At 33.7% G+C, this 20,324-nt stretch overlaps 1 pseudogene; it reads left to right on the top strand.

The window, feature by feature from the left end:
• The first annotated feature begins 270 nt into the window (after positions 1–270).
• Positions 271–624, top strand: LOC149159037 (dolichyl-diphosphooligosaccharide--protein glycosyltransferase subunit DAD1 pseudogene; annotated as a pseudogene).
• The last annotated feature ends 19,700 nt before the right edge of the window (positions 625–20,324 follow it).

A 20,324-nucleotide genomic window follows, 5' to 3' on the forward strand; every position in this document is an offset into this window, starting at 1 on the left:
GAGTGAAAGACTATGTCTAATTCCATTCTATGAGGAAATTAAGCAGAGCCGAATTGATTCTAAATATGATTCGATCCTAAGTCAAACTCATCAATTTGAGTCGCAATGAGGACTCAAACTCCCAAGTCAAACATGAGTTAGGTTGACTTGACAATTCTAATTCAAATCGACTTATTATGTCCAAAATCCATATTGTTCTGTAGTATGTACCATCATATGTACTTTGAAATGCATTAGAATTGAAAACTTGCATTATATGTAAAATGTTAAATGGGAACCTCAACAGCTAAGGATGCACAAGTTCTCGTTGCATCCCTTCGATCTGCATACTCTGCAACTCCTACCAAGTTGAAGATCATCGATCTGTATGTGGTCTACGCAGTTCTCACGACAGTTGTGCAGGTTGTCTACATGGCAATAGTTGGATCATTTCCTTTCAATGCTTTTCTTTCAGGAGTTCTATCTTGCACGGGGTCAGTTGTGCTTGCAGTTTGTTTGCGGATGCAAGTCAACGAAGAAAACAAGGGATTCAAGGATCTTCCTCCAGAAAGAGCATTTGCAGGTTTTGTTTTGTGCAATTTTGCACTTCACTTGGTGATAATGAACTTCCTAGGTTTGGAATGAGAGGGTACCCATCACAAAGCAACAAAAGAAGAATTGGCTACTCGCCTTTCCTTGAAATATTTCGTTGCTAAGGATTTAGTGGTAGTCAAATACACAAATACCTGAAATTGGCTTCTTGGTTAATGTAGCTCCCTTAATTTTCTCGTGTTTTGGATTCTTGGCGTAGAAGACATTGTACTATTACATATTGCAACATAAATATAAGCTATTGCATTATTATACCTTCATTTTGATCATTTCATAATGTGGTTCAAGTCTTTGAACTCTGTTATATGGTTTGACTCTTGAGAAGTCAGTGCTATCAATAAGCATCAAGCAGAGATGATAGAGAATTTGCTTGTTTTTACTTTCCTGGTATATGTAAATATAGAAGGGATCAGTTATTATTATCTAGAATCTAACAGCGAAGTCCAGAGCTTAAAGTACTATGGATTAAACATAACTGCAGAACTTTTGCTATAAATTCCACCCTTGACTTTTGGTTGACATGGTCTTTCTTGTTTGCAGAAGTCTATATTGCTCACTCATAAATTTTCTATATTGTTAGTGCACATGCTCTCGCAATCAGCAAGGAGATTATGTCAACATAAACATCTCTAGAAGGCATCAGTGATTAAATTGCCTGTTTGGGTTCACAACTAATTTGCACAGGGTTGGGTTGTTGGTATCAGATTGAGGATCAATAACAATATGCCAAAATGCTTTGGGGGTGTGGCTAAGTGAGGTACTGCATCAAGTCAAGATAATCAGGATGGTGCCATAAGACGGGAAGATTAGCACTTAATAAAATGGGGGTGAAATACATCGAATTGAATGGTCATAGAAATCAACTATCAACATAGCAGAAAATAATAAAAATCAGTTCTGCAAGTGTTGCTGTGTGCAGGTGTGGGTACAAGAGCAGGTATAACATGGATGAAAATCCTTCCAATCTCAACTTTAATGATGTGGTAATTTTCCATTGTGAAGGCGGGTGTTGTCTATGCTTCAAGTCTATGACCAGAGCATTAAGCAGACAGATTTAGATGGCAACTTATTGCTATACTTCTGTGCTTAATTGTTATTTCTATGCTCCAGGATAGGTTGATAGCCAATTTCGCCTCTCTTTGCCGCAATTTTGGGTTAAATAATTCTTCCAGCAAGTTTCCCTTTCCTTCCTCTTCACATACGAGTATTTGTTCTTATTGTGTGGCTTGACTATGTTGAATAAAACATATGTTTTCTTTTGAATTATTATTTTGTGCTCAAATTTGGCAAGTCATATGAGTAGTCCAATTTACTTTCTGCATTGCAAGAGCAAAGTAAACTCAACAAGGTCAATTATAGAAAAGACTCTGGAAAGAAATGAAAGTTTATAGTGCATTCTCTTCACTAGGCAAAGTTGATGATCATGATGAACCTAATGTTATTCCTACTACTGCTGATGAGGATGGTGAACCTAGAGTTATTCTTACTGCTGATGATGATAAAGGTGAGTCTATTGCTATTCCTCCTGCTGATGATGATGAAGTTGTGCCTGCAAATCTAGCTAATAAATCTTCTCTAGAAAGAATCCTTGGTTCCGAGGATGTATGGCTGTTACCAAAAAAAATCAAGGATCAGGCTTCATAATTATTGGTTGCAGAGAGCCAATGAAAATGCTGAAGGGGAACTGCATCGCTTGTCTGAGATATAAAAGGAAGTCTGTGATGGGTTACTTCAACTTGATCGTAAGCTATACCTGCAAATTCTAAGACAAGCAAAAGTTATGGGGATGACAACCACTGGGGCAGCTGTATGTAATGTTTGATAAAGGAATGTTACTATATTGAAGCTTTGATCAAAGGAGATTATTCCCTCCAAGAGGCCTGTGAATATTGCTCTCTGTTTTGGAGTTATCAACACAAGGGTTATAATCTACAGGTATATCTCATTGTCTCTTGTATTTGCTTCTCAGCACTTACCATTATCAGAATCTTGTTCATGTTATGTTGTTTCTGCTGGATTAGAAAGACAGTGTTGCATTTCATACATCTCAATTTTTCATTGACAAAGAGTAAAGTGAACTCACTGTAATTTCCACTGCCAGGAAACCTATCAAGTACCAAGCCGAGTACCGAATTAAACTGCAATAAAGTACCCAATAGAATAAACACAATTCAAAAGCAGAGTTCCACATGTTGAAAATTTCTGAAATGGCTACTCAAGCACAAAATAGAATAGAGTATGAACATAATTTTCCGGGCTGGAAATTTCTCATATTCTAGCACATTGATGAAAGCATTGATCTACATACCTCCATTTAAAACAAAATCTTAACATAACACAGTAGGTAACCTACTTGACAAGCTCTTAGTGCTTCGCTGCGTGTGCATGAAAAGGTCATCTGGAATTTAATTTTTGCTCTGATTTTCTTTTATATATATATAAACAACTGAGTGAAATGGTACATATTCTCTTCTGAATGGATTAAAATATTAAATGAGTCTCCAACAACTTCTCTATCATAATCCACTTCATACAAATGGCTACAACACAAATAATAAGTATATGCTGCATAAAAGTGGCTTGCATTAGAATAATACGCATGTCACCCTCCATTTAAAACAGAAACTTAACCCAACACAGTATGTAACCTACTTGGAAAACTCGAAGTGCTTGGCTGCAATGTGCATGAAAAGGTCGTCTGGAATTTAGTTTTTACTCCTGAATTTCTTCTTACGGCACTAACTTTCAGCATTTCCTTTCATCAAATCTGGATAATTGGGATTTAATCGTTACTAGCTACAACTTACACCTCGCTACCAGCTTTTGGGACGGCCGAAGATATCAAAGAGTTTAGAGGAACTTAACAAAATCCAGTGCTAAGGAATGGGCGTAAACTGCAAAACAATAAATCATTGACCGAATGAACTCGAAGACTACAAGCAGTCAAGATCCCATTGACGCTAAATCTCATTATGATAATAAAAGCTTGCTTCTCGCTTATTCTTGTAACCCAATCGTAAAAGTTACTTCCTCCTCATAGTCTGTAGCTCAAAAGGATTCAGTTAATTGAGACATCAAGGATAAATATGAACATATGCTCAGAGCAGCAATGCCTTCTTTATGACATCACAACCCAACACTGCACAAAACAAGTGAAAGTCCATGGAAAGCTACTATGTTCTAGATAGAGATATACATTGATTTGTTTCTCAAGTAACAAATTTCTCTCTACACTTTGGTAAGCGACAATGATGGATAGAATTAGCCAAGCAGAAGTCAGTTTGTTTATTATTTACGGAATCCAGGCAGAATTTTCACCAAACAATGAGTTTTAACCTGTAGACATTAGTCTGACTTTTAAACTCCCTTGATGTGGACCCAATGTATACTTGCTGTGATTGCCACATCGTGTACAGGTTAAACAGGGAACATATGTAACAGTGCTTCCTGAATCCACAATTAGAGAAAATTCTTGTGGCGGCTTTCCAATTCAGAGCCTTGTAGTATAGTAGCTATACCGATTGCCCGGTGCATTAACGCTGGCATTAAGTTTCCACCAAATTACGCTCTAAAGATTTCAATTTCCAGGCATTTGTGGCCAAGTTTAAGCACTCAGCGGTGGTAAAATAAAATCACAGAAGACAGGAAGCTCAGCTTACTGTTGACCGCCTCTGCTAGACTTTGTTGGTCCCTCTATGAACCGCACATGCCCAGATTTATCTTGCAGAGAGTCTAATCCGTATGTTGTTCTCAGATAATTGGCTAGCGCAAAAAAATCAATTATAAAACACAGAAACTCCTCAGACTAGCCATCAGATTGGTGGAGGAAATGGCAAAGTCAAACTAAATGCGAATGGAATATGGGCTCCTGGCAGAAGTAAAGGCCAGTAGTCATGGGTGGGGATTCACATCAAATGACAAGGAGACTTGTGGAAAGTATAAATTGTGGGTTTAGTGGGCTTTGGGTCCAGATTTTGAACCTGGCTCTGATACCAAGTGTAGGGGCCTGATTCCTATTATTAGAGTCTCAATCTATTATACACTAACAGATCTATTTTCCTACTGTTTTAAAAGTAAAAAAGAGAACTTGCTGACCTTCTTACATAGATTTAAACATTTAACATCTTATCACTTATCATAAGCAACATAAATTAAGGTGAGCATTCCATTGATATACACTTAACAAGAGTGGTCCATGGAAAATACCTGTTCCGGCGGTTGATGATGATACCTTTGTCTTATAGCTCCTGCTGAACGCTCCTTCTCATAGACCCAACCGGATTTACCTCCCAGCCAGCTAGGAAATAAATTCCTAGCCTAGGAAACCTCCACAGGTTCCCTAGCCCTCCGTGCCCAAGTCCAACCAGAGATAGTGTGTCCTCAAGAAGAATGTGCAAAACTATATAATGATACTTTCCTCTTCTCAAACCCAAGAAACCTCCACAGGTTTCCAAGGTCTCCCAAAATCATGACAAGGCCAAACAATCACAACCAACCCCCACCATCCTAAGCAAGACTCCAACCCCCCTTTTCTTCCTTCCCCCTTCCCTTTTTATACCCTCCTTCCCTTCTCCATCTCAACCACCTCTCATTAATGTCATTAACTTCTCATCCATCCTTACAATTGACTTCTCTTCTCCCAAGTAAGCTAGGGGTACATTTGGAAATGTGACATGAATATATAATTGAGAATTTAATGGGAAAGGATCATGTCTTCTCCCAAGTAAATCTTAAAAGTACATTTGGGAATGTGAGGTGAATATATATATTGATAATTAAATGGAGAGGACTATGTCTTCTCCCAAGTAAATGTGAGGGTACATTGGGGAATGTGAGATGTAATTACATGGAGAGGACCATGTCTTCTCCTTAGTAAATGTGAGGGTACATTGGGTAATGTGAAATGAATACATATATTTTGAAATAATGGAAGGAGACCATATCCTACCTAATATTCAATTTGAGAAGGTAAGTGGAGAATTTGAATAATGGAAATCATGAATTTTATATTAGACCAATATTTCTCAATATTTTTAGATAATGTAAACATGAACAAAATTTGTAGGATAAGATTTAAGTGGGGCATTACACAAACAAGAAAGACGCGGGCCAGGGACATGAGGGGGAGAAGGCCAGGGAAGCAACTAGGAGGAAAGGGCAGGGATACAACAACTGTTAATTTTCTAGCCGTCATCTCTATTGAGGTTGCTCGGCCTTTTTTCATTTTCTATGGCCTCCCTAAATTTCCGATGATGGAATTCAGTTACCTTGGCAATAACACGATCCTCCTCAATGCATACATGATGCTTAGTCCTCTCCGCATGTTCTGCCAGGGCGGAAGACCGGGTCCTCCCATGTTTTATGTCGACTGAGTACTCATTAATGCTTTGATTAATAGAACGACCAGTCTCACCAACATATGGGGTCCCATAGAAACATGGAATAACATAGACACCTTTCATGTCCTTAGGGTCAACTAGGTCTTTTACCGATCTAAGGGAGCTGTGGATGGTGTTCAGGGATCTAAAGGTTGAGGGAACATTATGCTTCCTAAGAATTCCATCAATTTTCTTAGTGATCCCTTGGATGAAAGGGAGATGAACCACTGAGACTCGCTCTTTAGGGTCTTTCTTGGCCAATGAATTCTTGTTGGCTTTGAAGAGAGCTTTCTGACTGAGGTGCCTACTATAACCATTATTAGAAAAAACATTAAGGAGATGAGCTTTCTCTTTATTGAGGCTCTTTTCATCAGAGATCCTTAGCGCACGAGTAGCTAGCGTGTTGAGAACACCCATCTTCTGAGTGGGGAAATGACGAGAGCTAGCATGAAGATACTACTTAGTATGAATTTTCTTTCGAAACACTTGGTGGGAGAAGGAACGATCATCATTCCTCGAAACGAGAACATCGAGGAAGGAAAGGTGCCCATCAACTTCCTACTCCATTGTGAACTTAATGGAGGAGGATTGATTGTTGAGATGATTGAAGAAAATATCCAACTCTTCTTGGCCATGAGACTTTATGACACCCGTGTCATCCACAAATCTTTTCCAAAGCTTAGACAGGAGACAGGGTGAGGCTAAAGCCTTGGATTCAAAATCCTCCATAAAAAGATTAACAACCACTGGGGGGAGAGGGGGGAGCCCATAGCAACATCACATGTCTGCTCAAAAAACTCAATTTTTATGATACAATGTTTAGATATACATATTATGCAAAAATTTTTAATGCCAATTATGTATATATTATATATGATATGAATCAATGAAGTTAATATCAAGACAAATTAATTAATATATAGCTATTTAAATAAGTTATTTAAATCTTTTGCAATTAGAAAAGACATAAAAAGTGTATTGACTGGATTATCCTAACACACTTTCTAACTGGATTTTTCTTTTTCATTTTCCTTTTCTTTTGTAGATTTTGAATACGTAAGGCCTCAGGATCATATACATCTTCAATAGGCTCAACATTTTCATTGTAAGGTGGCGTCGATCGGCTAGCCATGAGAACTAGCTGAAACGCACAATCATGAAGAGTTCAAAACTCAGCGTTAAGTGAAAAGTTATATGTGGATTTCCTTGTTCACATATATACAAATACTTATTTTTTTATGTGGAAATATTTTTCGTTTTGTCTCCAATTTCTCCATAGGGTACACTCTTCAAGAGTTCACAGGACATAAGTATATGATTTCGATTTTGCAGTGAAGCATACAGTAGGAAACAACATTCACATTTCACACGTTGGCTCCCTTCAAAATAACGACAGGGACGTTTTCGCTCGAGGTTCTTGTTTTAAAACATATTTACGACTTCGATGAAAATTAAAATTCAGTAGGTTATCGACAGTCGAGTGCTGCGGACCTTAGTTCTTCGCAAGCAAGCGGAGAGAGGGCCGAAAATAGAATGAAAGGAAAGTGAAAGGAAGATACTGAGTAGGCCGTACGCACCAGAGCTTCGCAGAGGAGAGTCAAGAGTGAAAGGAAGACCTAGAGTAGAGTTACAGTAGAGTTACAGAAGGGCTTCCTAAAGACAACACTCAGTTTGACATTAGGCGCTAAAACTTTTAGGTTGAGGTCAGATACTAATAATGACTGCGCTTCGTAGATTGTTCATATAAACATTGTGTAATATTTTTAGTGTTACGCATCTCATTCAATTTTAGTATTTTGAAAGGACTTTCAGTTATCAGCTCTTGCTGTGTTTTTCCAAACGCATTTATCTAGTGACTTCGGAAAGTTGTCTTTACTATTGTAGTGGGTGGATCCATATTTAAGACGATAAGTTTTATACCAATATGTTTCATTTAACTCTTCCTTTTCATTTTTACTCCATCATCAAATATGTATACATATATGGGATGCTTTATCTTGATGATATGCATTTCAATCAACTAAACAATTTTTCAAAGGAGTTATGTTTTGTGGTGGAAACCTTTAGGGGGGCAGTTTGATCGCTATGATATATAGTCATTGTAAAGCATATAATTCGACGTTCAAATTTCTTTGGTTAGCCTTATGACCCATGCACTTAAAACCTTAAAGAAACTGAATGAGAATCATTATTATAGGTTTGTTCGTTACGATGAGGAATTAAAGATAATAACAATGAAGCTTACAGCTTTGTGGGCATCTTTATTGCAATTGAAAATTCTGTGTCTTCAGTTAATGTATTGACTTTGTTCCATACTCATACTCAGTATATATACAGAATCTACAATCTATATAAAGAACAAAAAGTGGGTTAAATTGGCAATTTTATAAGAAGTTACGTGACTCCCTGGAAAAGGGTCTTCAATCATTTCGAAAACGAAAAGAGAAAGTCATTACCTTTCCTAGTATATGGAGAAGAATAACCAACCTTACACTTTTTCTAGCTACTGCCTGTAATTCGATGACGACCATTCATATGCAGGCGATAGGCGTATAAAAGTGCTTATTAATCGGCATAGCAACAGGCGGAGAGTGCTTTTCATCACTGTAATTAACACATCCCTCGTCTTCGATCTGTAGAGTCTCAGAATGTTTTGAAAATCAGGAAACAGCGAGTCTCGAAGGTCCAAGATTCTAAAACAGGTTGTGGGGAGAGGCAGATAATCCCGTGGAAATCATCATGTCTCTGCGTAACACTTATTTCAAATGCCTCCGTTGTCGGTGCTTTTCACATTCCCGCCGATGGAAACTTCGAAAGTTGAAATTTGAGGTTTCCCCAATTGAAATTTGAAGTTGTAAATTCGCTTCACAAAGCTAGTTATTGAATCATAAATATGGTCACGTCGTATTACGAGATAAGGTTGAAATTTGCCTGCTTTGCCATTTACTAAGTTTCCTTTCAATTTAATGCCAAACAATAAATAATATTATCTTTTCATTTAAATGTGATAGGCCTTCTTTAGGCTATGTTTCATTATCCTAATATTGATTTAGTGAATACCATGTAATTTGGTCGATTACAAGAGACCTATACATACGATTTTAATATAGATTTTGCACGATCTGTGAAGGTGGGTCATGCATCTCCTAAAACGTTAGATGAAGGGATAGTTTCAATTGACGCCTTCCAGCGAGTATTGTATCTTTAATTTTGATTGAGGGTTTAAAACATTATTTAAAAATCATAATCATTGATTTAAATAAGAAATTTTAAAATATTTTGTATTTTTGTATGAAGAGTTTAAAATTTCTAAAATACGTAGTTTTCTACGCTATTACAACTTTCTAGGGGTGAAGTTCCCCTATCTCTTCTATTAAAAATTGTGGTTGCTCGTTTTGTATTTCCTAATATATATTTTATTTTATTTTAGAATTATATAAATATTTTAAATATTTATAAATGTTTTTAAAAAAATATTTTTATATTTTAGATTTATATAAATATGAGACAAAAAATAATTATTAAAGACACTTATGTGTATGAAATTTTATTCAAATATTCATTAATAAATCTCGAAAAAATAATAAAAATATTTTTTCCCAAAAAAGTAAATAAGTAGAATATATTTTTTTTATCGGAAGACACTAAAAGTTAAAGTTGTTTATGAGGAATAAAAACATCTTCTTAATATTCTAGTAAATTTAATGGAAATAAAAATTATTTTTAATATTTAAGAAATTTGTAAAAAGGAAAATATATAATTAAATATAAATTTAATTTTAGATTTTATGCTTATGTGATTTATGATATAATGCTAAGATTTTATAGAGAAATCACATACAGAACAAAGGGTCCATGCGTCTTGATTCTATATCTAGCTTCATCATCAGGACCAGGATGAGGAGCAAGATCAACTCATTAAAAATATGTAAATTCCTAACGGCTAACGAATAAAAATTTAAAGTTTTATAAAAATGAATGTTAAAGGACCAAAGTCAAATTAGTTAATTTTGAATTTCAATTTATTTTGTTTTGAGTTTTAACTTTAAAAAATTGATAAATTCTAATATTTTGATATTAACAAATTTTATATTATAATTTATTTATTATATTTTTAAGATACAACAATATTATAAAAAAAATGAATTTTAATTCTAAAAAATTGAAAGATTTTAATATTTTGTTATTAACAAATTTTATAATATAATTTATTTATTATATTTTTAAGATAAAAAAACTGATATTATTAATAAATACAATTATTTTAGAATTTTATTATTTTAAAAATTGATTGCATAAAAAATAAGAATAAAAATACAAAACATAAAAAAATGATGCTATAAATAAATACAACTATATTATCAATTAGAATTATATTAATTAAAGAAAAAAAAACTCCAAGACAAAAGAAGGAAATTAATGGGGGGAAGAACAAAGAGAAGAGACCCATACGCTGCTTAACTTCCACCCATCATCCCTATTAAGAGTTTTACTCCTCTTTTCAATTTCAATGACTTCTCTTAATCTTTAGAGATGGAATTGATCAGCCCTCGCGAGGACCTTATAATCCTCTAATAAAATATGGTGCTTCGTTAATTCAACATGTTCGGCAATAGCAGAGGAGCGGGTCCTATAGTGCTTAACATCCGTTGCGTGCTCCTAAATCATTTGTGAAATGGAACGCCCAGTCTCGTCGATGTAGGGGGTTGCGCAATAACATGTAATTAAATAACACCTTTCACGAATTTGGGATCAATAAGGTCTTTAACAGATCTTAAAGAACTACAAATGGTTTTAAAAGGTCTAAAGGTGGAGGCAATCTTTCGCTTCTTAAGAATTCTAGCAATCTTGTCAGTTGTCCCTTGGATAAAGGGAAGTTGGACATTAGAGGCCACCCCATCATCTTTTTTAGTTTTAGGTCCCCGACTAGTGTTTAAAAAGGCTCTGAAACCTTCCAACTTACTATAACCATTCTTCTTCAAGACATTAAAGAGATGATTTTTCTCATCGATCAAATGGTCTTCATCGGAAACCCGAATATGCCTAGTACCGAGAGTATTGAGAATACCTAGTTTATGAGATGGAAAGTGACGAGATTCAGCATGTAGATACTGCTCCCTATTGGTTTTCTTACGAAACACCTAGTCAGAGAACGAACCATCATCTTTCCTTGGGATGAGAACATCAACAAAGGGTAAGCTTCAATTAACCTCACATTTCATGGTGACTTTAAACGAATTAGACTGATTATTAAGATGCTCAAAGAAATAAGGTAACTTTTCCCTACCATGGGGCCATAGGTTGAAGATATCATCAATGAATCTCTTCCAAAATTTTGGTTTAAACCGAGTAGAAGCTAAAGCCTTGGATTAAAAGTTTTCCATTAAAAGGTTGGTAACCACAAGACAGAGGGGAGAACCCATCGCTACCATGCACATTTTCTCAAAGAATTCACCTTCGAAAGTAAAGAAGGTTGATTTAAGGCAAATCTCTACAAGCTTACCAAAATCAGGATCGTTATGTGATTGATAACTTCAATAGCCTCTTTAATTAGGATGTTAGTGTAAAATAATAAAATTCTAATATAATTGTATTTATTGTCTTGAGGCTTTTGCAATTTGTATTCTGTGTAGAGTTTTCTTCCGAGATTATTGCATCCATAATTCTTCGTATCGACATTTCGAGCCATCTACTATGGCTCATTATCAGGATAGATGAGAAAGTGTGTAAGCTAGATATCTGTAGAATGAATAAATAGAGGTGTGAGATGGTGATGGAGTGAGAAATATGGTAGCCGACTGCCTTAGGTTAGGTTAATTGATAATTATAAAACATTGTAATTCATATTTATTACAGTTAGTATTTTGATAATAATAATTGAATTTTTAATTATTATCATATTGCCTCTATTAATTTATTTATATTTTTAGTCTCTTAGAATTATGATAGAATAAATAGAATTAGAGATGAATAATATCAATTAATCTTAATTTAACTTTCTTTTATCATGATTTTTTTAGGAATGATATTGTCGTTAGTTAGTTAACAACTAATAATTTAGTTCATACTTAGGTTGGTTTGTTTTGTTTTGTTTTTTTTTTTAATAAGAATGCTTATTAGGATTCCTATAATTTTAATTAATTTTCATTTAAATATGTTTGTATTAAATTAATTCAATTACGAATGTTATTTAGGATTTCTATAGTGCTACTATCAAGAGGATTAGTTAGTTAATAATTAACAATTTTATTGTAATAATTGAGTGATATTTATTTTTATTTTATTATTTACTTTTGGAATTAAGAATTATGTGATATCAGTATTTAATCTAAGATTGTATTGTAATACTCATTAATTAATGATTAACTATTTTATTGTAATAAATGAATGATTTTAATTTTATTTTATTATTAATTTTTGGATTTAATTAAGAATGTTATTAAGATTCTTGTAATATTAGTATTTTATCTAGTGTTGTGATATTCATGATTTTTTTTTGTTTTTTTTTTGGAATTAATAGATTTTTAGATAGTAATATATAAACTTTTTAATTTGGATTATTTTAATCAATTTCAATTTTATATATGATTGCTTTAAGTTATATGTTGTGATTAATGGACACTGAGGGAGGGAGGGAGAGATAAGCAGGTTTGTTGATAAGTGTGAAAGGTTCACTGGAGAGAGGATGTGGTATTGGAGGGAGGTTGGATCAGGAGGTTAAGGTAGGAATCCAGCTGTCACTTATTTTCCATCCTTCATCTCGGTTGAGGTTGTTTCGGTGTTTGCCTATTTCAATAGCTTCTCTAAATTTTTTATGGTGATAATGATTGATTTTGGCCACTACTTTGGAGTTTTCAATACAGACATGATGATTGGTTTTACAGGAGTGTTTAGCTAGGGCTGAGGTTTTTGAGTGGTTATGTTTTATGTTAGCAGCATGCTATTGAACCCTAGTTTGGATAGATCGACCAATTTCCCCTATGTATGTTTTTCTACATGACGAAGGAACCATGTGAACTCCTTTGTGGCATTTGGGATCAACTAGATCTTTGATTGATTTAAGGCATTTGCTAATTATATTCATGGGTTTAAAGGTGGTTTTAATGTTGTTTTTCTTTAGAATATAGGAAATTTTGTCTGTAGAACCTAATATGTAGGGGAGCTGAACCTTACTCACTTGATCGTCTATAGGGTGTCCGTCTTTGGGATTCTCAGTGTTCATAAAGGCTTTGATCACTTGGTGTTTATTATATGCATTCTTTTTTAATACATTCATAAGATGGGTTTTCTCTTTCTCAAAGTGATCATGATCTAAAATACGTACAACTCTAGTTGCTAGAGTGTTGAGAACACCAATCTTTTGAGAAGGATGGTGGTGAGAGTTGGCATGTAGGTAATGTTCCGTGTGTGTTTTCTTACGATATACCTGGTGAGATATGGAACCATCCTGGTTTCTATTGATTAGGATGTCAAGAAAGGGAAGGCTTCATTTTTCTTTAAATTCCATGGTAAACTAGATGGAATTGGATTGATTGTTCAAGCGATGCAAGAACATGTTTACTTTTTCTCTCCCATAGGGCCAGATAATGAAGGTGTCATCGACAAATCTTTTCCACAGTTTGGGTTTTAATGGGGAAGATTTAATGGCTCTATTTTCAAAGTCCTCCATAAAGAGATTCACAATTTGTTAATAATATTAGTTTTTTTTTGTATCTTAAAAATATAATAGATAAATTATAATATAAAATTTGTTAATAAAAAAAATATTAGAATCTTTCATTTTTTCAAAATTAAAATATATATTTTTTTAGTTTGTTAGTAACACAATATTAGAATCTTTCAACTTTTTAAAATTAAAATTATTTATTTGTTTTATAATATTGTTGTATCTTAAAAATATAATAAATAAATTATAATAAAATTTGTTGATAAAAAAATATTAGAATTTACCAATTTTTTTTAAATTAAAATTCAAAATTAACTAATTTGGCTTTGGCCCTTTAACGTTCATTTTTATAAAACTTTAAATTTTTATTCGTTAACCGCTAGAAATTTACCATTGCATCTCTAAGATTTATATATTTTTAGTCAATTGATCTTGCTCGTCATCTTGGTTTTGATGATGAACCTAGATCTAGGATCAAAACGCGTAGACCCTTTCTTCTCTATGTGATTTCTCTGGAAAATCTTAGCATTACAAATTTAACCTATCAAATAATATTAATACATTTTTAAAAATGTTATTATCAAAATAATGAATTAAAAAAAATGAAATATGAAATATTTTTTTTCTAAATATGTCTAAATCTATTAATATAACAAAATGGTACAAGGAGGCACCGACCTCTGCAGTTTAGATCTCAGAATAAGCTCTATTTAACAACCTATATCTAAAAGTGACTGCCCGCAACGGGGAAACCAGTCCTAAATTGAAATGTTTGCTGCCCACGCAGGGGTTACAACCTGGAACAGTTTATCAGACTTCACATTAAAATTTAACAACAATTGCATACAGTAAGAAGCAAAATAGACCGCTAACAAAATTTTCACAAAGGAAATGACAAAATGGACCACTGATATGGAAATCCGTGAGTTCATTACCTGGTAGGAGGGTGAGCTTGGAACAGCTATGTGTCGTTGGAGTGAGGAGGTTCTTTGACGATCAAACATCTGTATTCCTCCATCTCATCCTTCGTAACCTGTTGAACTCTGAGCACTTCCTCCATCCTCTTGGAGCGGGTTGAGGTATAACCTCCATGATCTGCGCCTTTGCATTTTGGAGCATCCTCCTGTCTTCTGCCTTCGCCTGAGCTGCTGCCAAGGGCTTTCCTTTTGCCTGCAACTATTTTCTCCAGGATATGGCTAGCTGGGATGTACGTGCTTTGGGGTATTTATTTGAATGCTACAGAAATTGTGGTAATTATGCACGGCCTGTTCAGAGTACACTGAAACTGAAATTGGGTTGAATGGCTAGGAGGTTGACGAGCCTCTTTAGCACACACCGAAACTACCATCTGTGCGTGTCCTCGTCCGCTGTGGGTGGCAAGATATTGTTTTGTGAAGTGAGTTGCAGAAGAGGGGGAAGAAGCGGCAGAGGGGGTCGATTTCGAGTGGGACAGGGAGGGAGGCAGCTCTCCCTCTGCTTCCACCCCTCCGACGGCGCATCCGAAGAATGCTAATCTGGCTTGAATTGGATAAACGAGGATGAGTGGTGATAGGGGTGGAATTGCTGGAGGGAGCTGAAGGAGCAGAGGTATTCAATTTATTTTGTTTTGAATTTTAACTTTAAAAAATTGATAAATTCTAATATTTTGTTATTAACAAATTTTATATTATAATTTATTTATTATATTTTTAAGATACAACAATATTATCGGAAAAAAATGAATTTTAATTTTAAAAAATTGAAAGATTTTAATATTTTGTTATTAACAAATTTTATAATATAATTTATTTATTTTATTTTTAAGATACAAAAAAAATATTATTAATAAATACAATTATATAAGAATTTTAATTTAAAAATTGATTGCTTAAAAAATAAGGATAAAAAAATACAAAACATAAAAAAATGATATTATAAATAAATACAGCTATATTATCAATTAGAATTATATTAATTAAAGAAAAAAAAACTCCAAGACAAAAGAAGGAACTAATGGGGAAAGAACAAAGAGAAGAGACCCATACGCTGCTTAACTTCCACCCATCGTCCTATTAAGAGTTTTACTCCTCTTTTAAATTTCAATGACTTCTCTTAATCTTTAGAGATGGAATTGATCAACCCTCGCGAGGACCTTATAATCCTCTAAGAAAATATGGTGCTTCGTTAATTCAGCATGTTCGGCAATAGCAGAGGAGCGGGTCCTACAGTGCTTAACATCCGTTGCGTGCTCCTGAATCATTTGTGAAATGGAACGCCCAGTCTCGTCGATGTAGGGAGTTGCATAAGAACATGTAATTAAATAACACCTTTCATGCATTTGGGATCAATAGGGTCTTTAACAGATCTTAAAGAACTAAAAATGGTTTTAAAAGGTCTAAAGGTGGAGCCAATCTTTTGCTTCTTAAGAATTCTAGCAATCTTGTCAGTTGTCCCTTGGATAAAGGGAAGTTGGACATGAGAGGCCACCCCAACATATTTTTTAGTTTTAGGTCCCCGACTAGTGTTTAAAAAGGTTCTGAAACCTTCCAACTTACTATAACCATTCTTCTTCAAGACATTAAAGAGATGATTTTTCTCATCGATCAAATGGTCTTCATCGGAAACCCGAATATCCCTAGTACCGAGAGTATTGAGAATACCTAGTTTATGAGATGGAAAGTGACGAGATTTAGCATATAGATACTGCTCCCTATTGGTTTTCTTATGAAACACCTAGTCAGAGAATGAACCATCATCTTTCCTTGAGATGAGAACATCAACAAAGGGTAAGCTTCAATTAACCTCACATTTCATGGTGAATTTAAAGGAATCAGACTAATTATTAAGATGCTCAAAGAAATAAGGTAAATTTTCCCTACCATGGGGCCATAGGTTGAAGGTATCATCAACGAATCTCTTCCAAAATTTTGGTTTAAACCGAGTAGAAGCTAAAGCCTTGGATTAAAAGTTTTCCATTGAAAGGTTGGTAACCACAGGAGAGAGGGGAGAACCCATCGCTACTCTGCACGTTTTCTCAAAGAATTCACCTTTGAAAGTAAAGAAGGTTGATTCAAGGCAAGTCTCTACAAGCTTACCAAAATCAGGATCCGTTATGTGATTGATAACTTCAATAGCCTCTTTAATCGGGATGTTAGTGTAAAATAATAAAATTCTAATATAATTGTATTTATTGTCTTGAGGCTTTTGCAATTTGTATTTTGTGTAGAGTTTTCTTCCGGGATTATCGCATCCATAATTCTTTGTATCAACGTTTCCAGCCATCTACTGTGGCTCATTATCAGGATAGATCAGAAAGTGTGTAAGCTAGATATCTGTAGAATGAATAAATAAAGGTGTGAGATGGTTATGGAGTGAGAAATATGGTAGCCGACTGTCTTAGGTTAGGTTAATTGATAATTATAAAACATTGTAATTCATATTTATTACAGGTAGTATTTTTATAATAATAATTGAATTTTTAATTAATTATCATATTGCCTTTATTAATTTATTTATATTTTTAGTCTCGTAGAATTATGATAGAATAAATAGAATTAGAGATGAATAATATTAATTAATCTTAATTTAACATTCTTTTATCATGATTTTTATTAAGAATGATATTGTCGTTAGTTAGTTAACAACTAATAATTTTGTTCATACTTAGGTTGGTTTGTTTTTTTTTTTTGTTTTTTTAATAAGAATGCTTATTAGGATTCCTATAATTTTAATTAATTTTCATTTAAATATGTTTGTATTAAATTCATTTAATTACGAATGTTATTTAGGATTTCTATAATGTTAGTATCAAGAGGATTAGTTAATTAATACTTAACAATTTTTTTGTAATAATTGAGTGATATTTATTTTTATTTTATTCTTTACTTTTGGAATTAAGAATTATGTGATATTAGTATTTAATCTAAGATTGTATTGTAATACTCATTAATTAATGATTAACTATTTTATTGTAATAAATGAATGATTCTAATTTTATTTTATTATTAATTTTTGGATTTAATTAAGAATGTTATTAAGATTCTTATAATATTAGTGTTTTATCTAGTGTTCTGATATTCGTGATTTTTTTTTTTTTGGAATTAATAGATTTTTAGATAGTAATATATAAACTTTTTAATTTGGATTATTTTAATCAATTTCAATTTTATATATGATTGTTTTAAGTTATATGTTGTGATTAATGGACATTGAGGTGGGGAGAGAGAGATAGGTAGGTTTGTTGATAAGTGTGAAAGGTTCACTGGAGAGAGGATGTGGTATTGGAGGGTGGTTGGATCAGGAGGTTAAGGTCAGAATCTAGTTGTCACTTATTTTCCATCCTTCATATCGGTTGAGGTTGTTCGGGTGTTTGCCTATTTCTATAGCTTCTTTAAATTTTCTATGGTGATAATGATCGATTTTGGCCACTACTTTGGAGTTTTCAATACAAACATGATGATTGGTTTTACAGGAGTGTTTATCTAGGGCTGAGGTTTTTGAGCGGTTATGTTTTATGCCAGCAGCATGCTATTGAATCCTAGTTTGGATAGATAGACCAATTCCCCCTATGTAGGCTTTTCCTCATGAACAAGGAACCATGTAAACTCCTTTGTGGCATTTGGGATCAACTAGATCTTTAACTGATTTAAGGCATTTGCTAATAATATTCATGGGTTTAAAGGTGGTTTTAATTGTTGTTTTTCTTTAGAATATAGGAAATTTTATCTGTAGAACCTAATATGTAAGGGAGGTGAACCTTACTCACTTGATCGTCTATAGGTTGTCTGTCTTTGGGATTCTCAGTGTTCATAAAGGCTTTGATCACTTGGTGTTTATTATATCCATTGTTTTTGAATACATTCATAAGATGTGTTTTCTCTTTCTCAAAGTGATCATGATCTAAAATACGTACAACTCTGGTTGCTAGAGTGTTGAGAACACCAATTTCTTGATAAGGATGGTGGTGAAAGTTGGCATGTAGGTAATGTTTTGTGTGTGTTTTCTTACGATATACCTGGTGAGATATGGAACCATCCTAGTTTCTATTGATTAGGATGCCAAGAAAGGGAAGGTTTCAATTTTATTTAAATTCCATGGTAAACTTGATGGAATTAGATTGATTGTTCAGGTGATGCAAGAGCATGTTTACTTTTTCTCTCCCATAGGGCCAGATAATGAAGATGTCATCGACAAATCTTTTCCACAGTTTGGGTTTTAATGGGGAAGATTCAATGGCTCTATTTTCAAAGTCCTCCATAAAGAGATTCACAATTTATTAATAATATTAGTTTTTTTTGTATCTTAATAATATAATAGATAAATTATAATATAAAATTTGTTAACAAAAAAAATATTAGAATCTTTCAATTTTTCAGAATTAAAATATATATTTTTTTAGTTTGTTAGTAACACAATATTAGAATCTTTCAACTTTTTAAAATTAAAATTATTTATTTGTTTTATAATATTGTTGTATCTTAAAAATATAATAAATAAATTATAATATAAAATTTGTTAATAACAAAATATTAGAATTTATCAATTTTTTTAAAATTAAAATTCAAAATTAACTAATTTGGCTTTGGCCCTTTAACATTCATTTTTATAAAACTTTAAATTTTTATTCGTTAACCCCTAGAAATTTACCGTTGCATCTCTAAGATTTATATATTTTTAGTCAATTGATCTTGCTCGTTATCTTGGTCCTGATAATGAACCTAGATCTAGGATCAAAACGCGTAGACCCTTTCTTCTCTATGTGATTTTTCTGGAAAATCTTAGCATTAGAAATTTAACCTATCAAATAATATTAATACATTTTTAAAAATGTTATTATCAAAATAATAAATTAAAAAAAAATGAAGTATGAAATATTTTTTTCTCTAAATATGTCTAAATCTATTAATATAACAAAATGGTACAATGAGGCACCGGCCTCTGCAGTTCAGATCTTAGAATAAGCTCTATTTAACAACCTATATCTAAAAGTGACTGCCTGCAATGGGGAAACCAGTCCAAAATTGAAATGTTTGTTGCCCACGCAAGGGTTACAGCCTGGAACAGTTTATCAGATTTCACATTAAAATTTAACAACAATTGCATACAGTAAGCAAAAAAATAGACCACTGACAATATTTTCACAAAGGAAATGACAAAATGGACCACTGATATGGAAATCCGTAAGTTCATGACCTGGCAGGAGGGTAAGCTTGGAACGGCTATGTTTCGTTGGAGTGAGGAGGTTCTTTGACGATCATACATCTCTATTCCTTCATCTCATCCTCCATAACCTGTTGAACTCTCAGCACTTCCTCCGTCGTCTTGGAGCGAGTTTAGGTATTACCTCCATGATCTGCGCCTTTGCATTCTGGAGCATCCTACTGTCTTCTACCTTCCCCTTAGCTGCTGCCAAGGGCTTTCCTTTTGTCTGCAACTATATTCTCTAGGATATGGCTGGCTGGGATGTACGTGCTTTGGGGTATTTCTTTGAATGCTACAAAAATTGTGGCAATTATGCACGGCCTGTCCAGAGTACACTAAAACTGAAATTGGCTTGAATGGCTAGGAGGTTGATGAGCCTCTTCATCACACACCGAAACTGCCATCCGCGCGCGTCCTCGTCCGCTGTGGGTGGCAAGATATTGTTCTGTGAAGTGAGTTGCAAAAGAGGGGGAAGAAGCGTCAGAGGTGGTAGATTCCGAGCAGGACAG

This window comes from Pinus tabuliformis, chromosome 5_2, assembly GCF_031772625.1.
Source record: "Pinus tabuliformis cultivar Carrire ecotype Pingquan chromosome 5_2, CPIR1, whole genome shotgun sequence".
In the NCBI taxonomy this organism is placed as follows: domain Eukaryota; kingdom Viridiplantae; phylum Streptophyta; class Pinopsida; order Pinales; family Pinaceae; genus Pinus; species Pinus tabuliformis.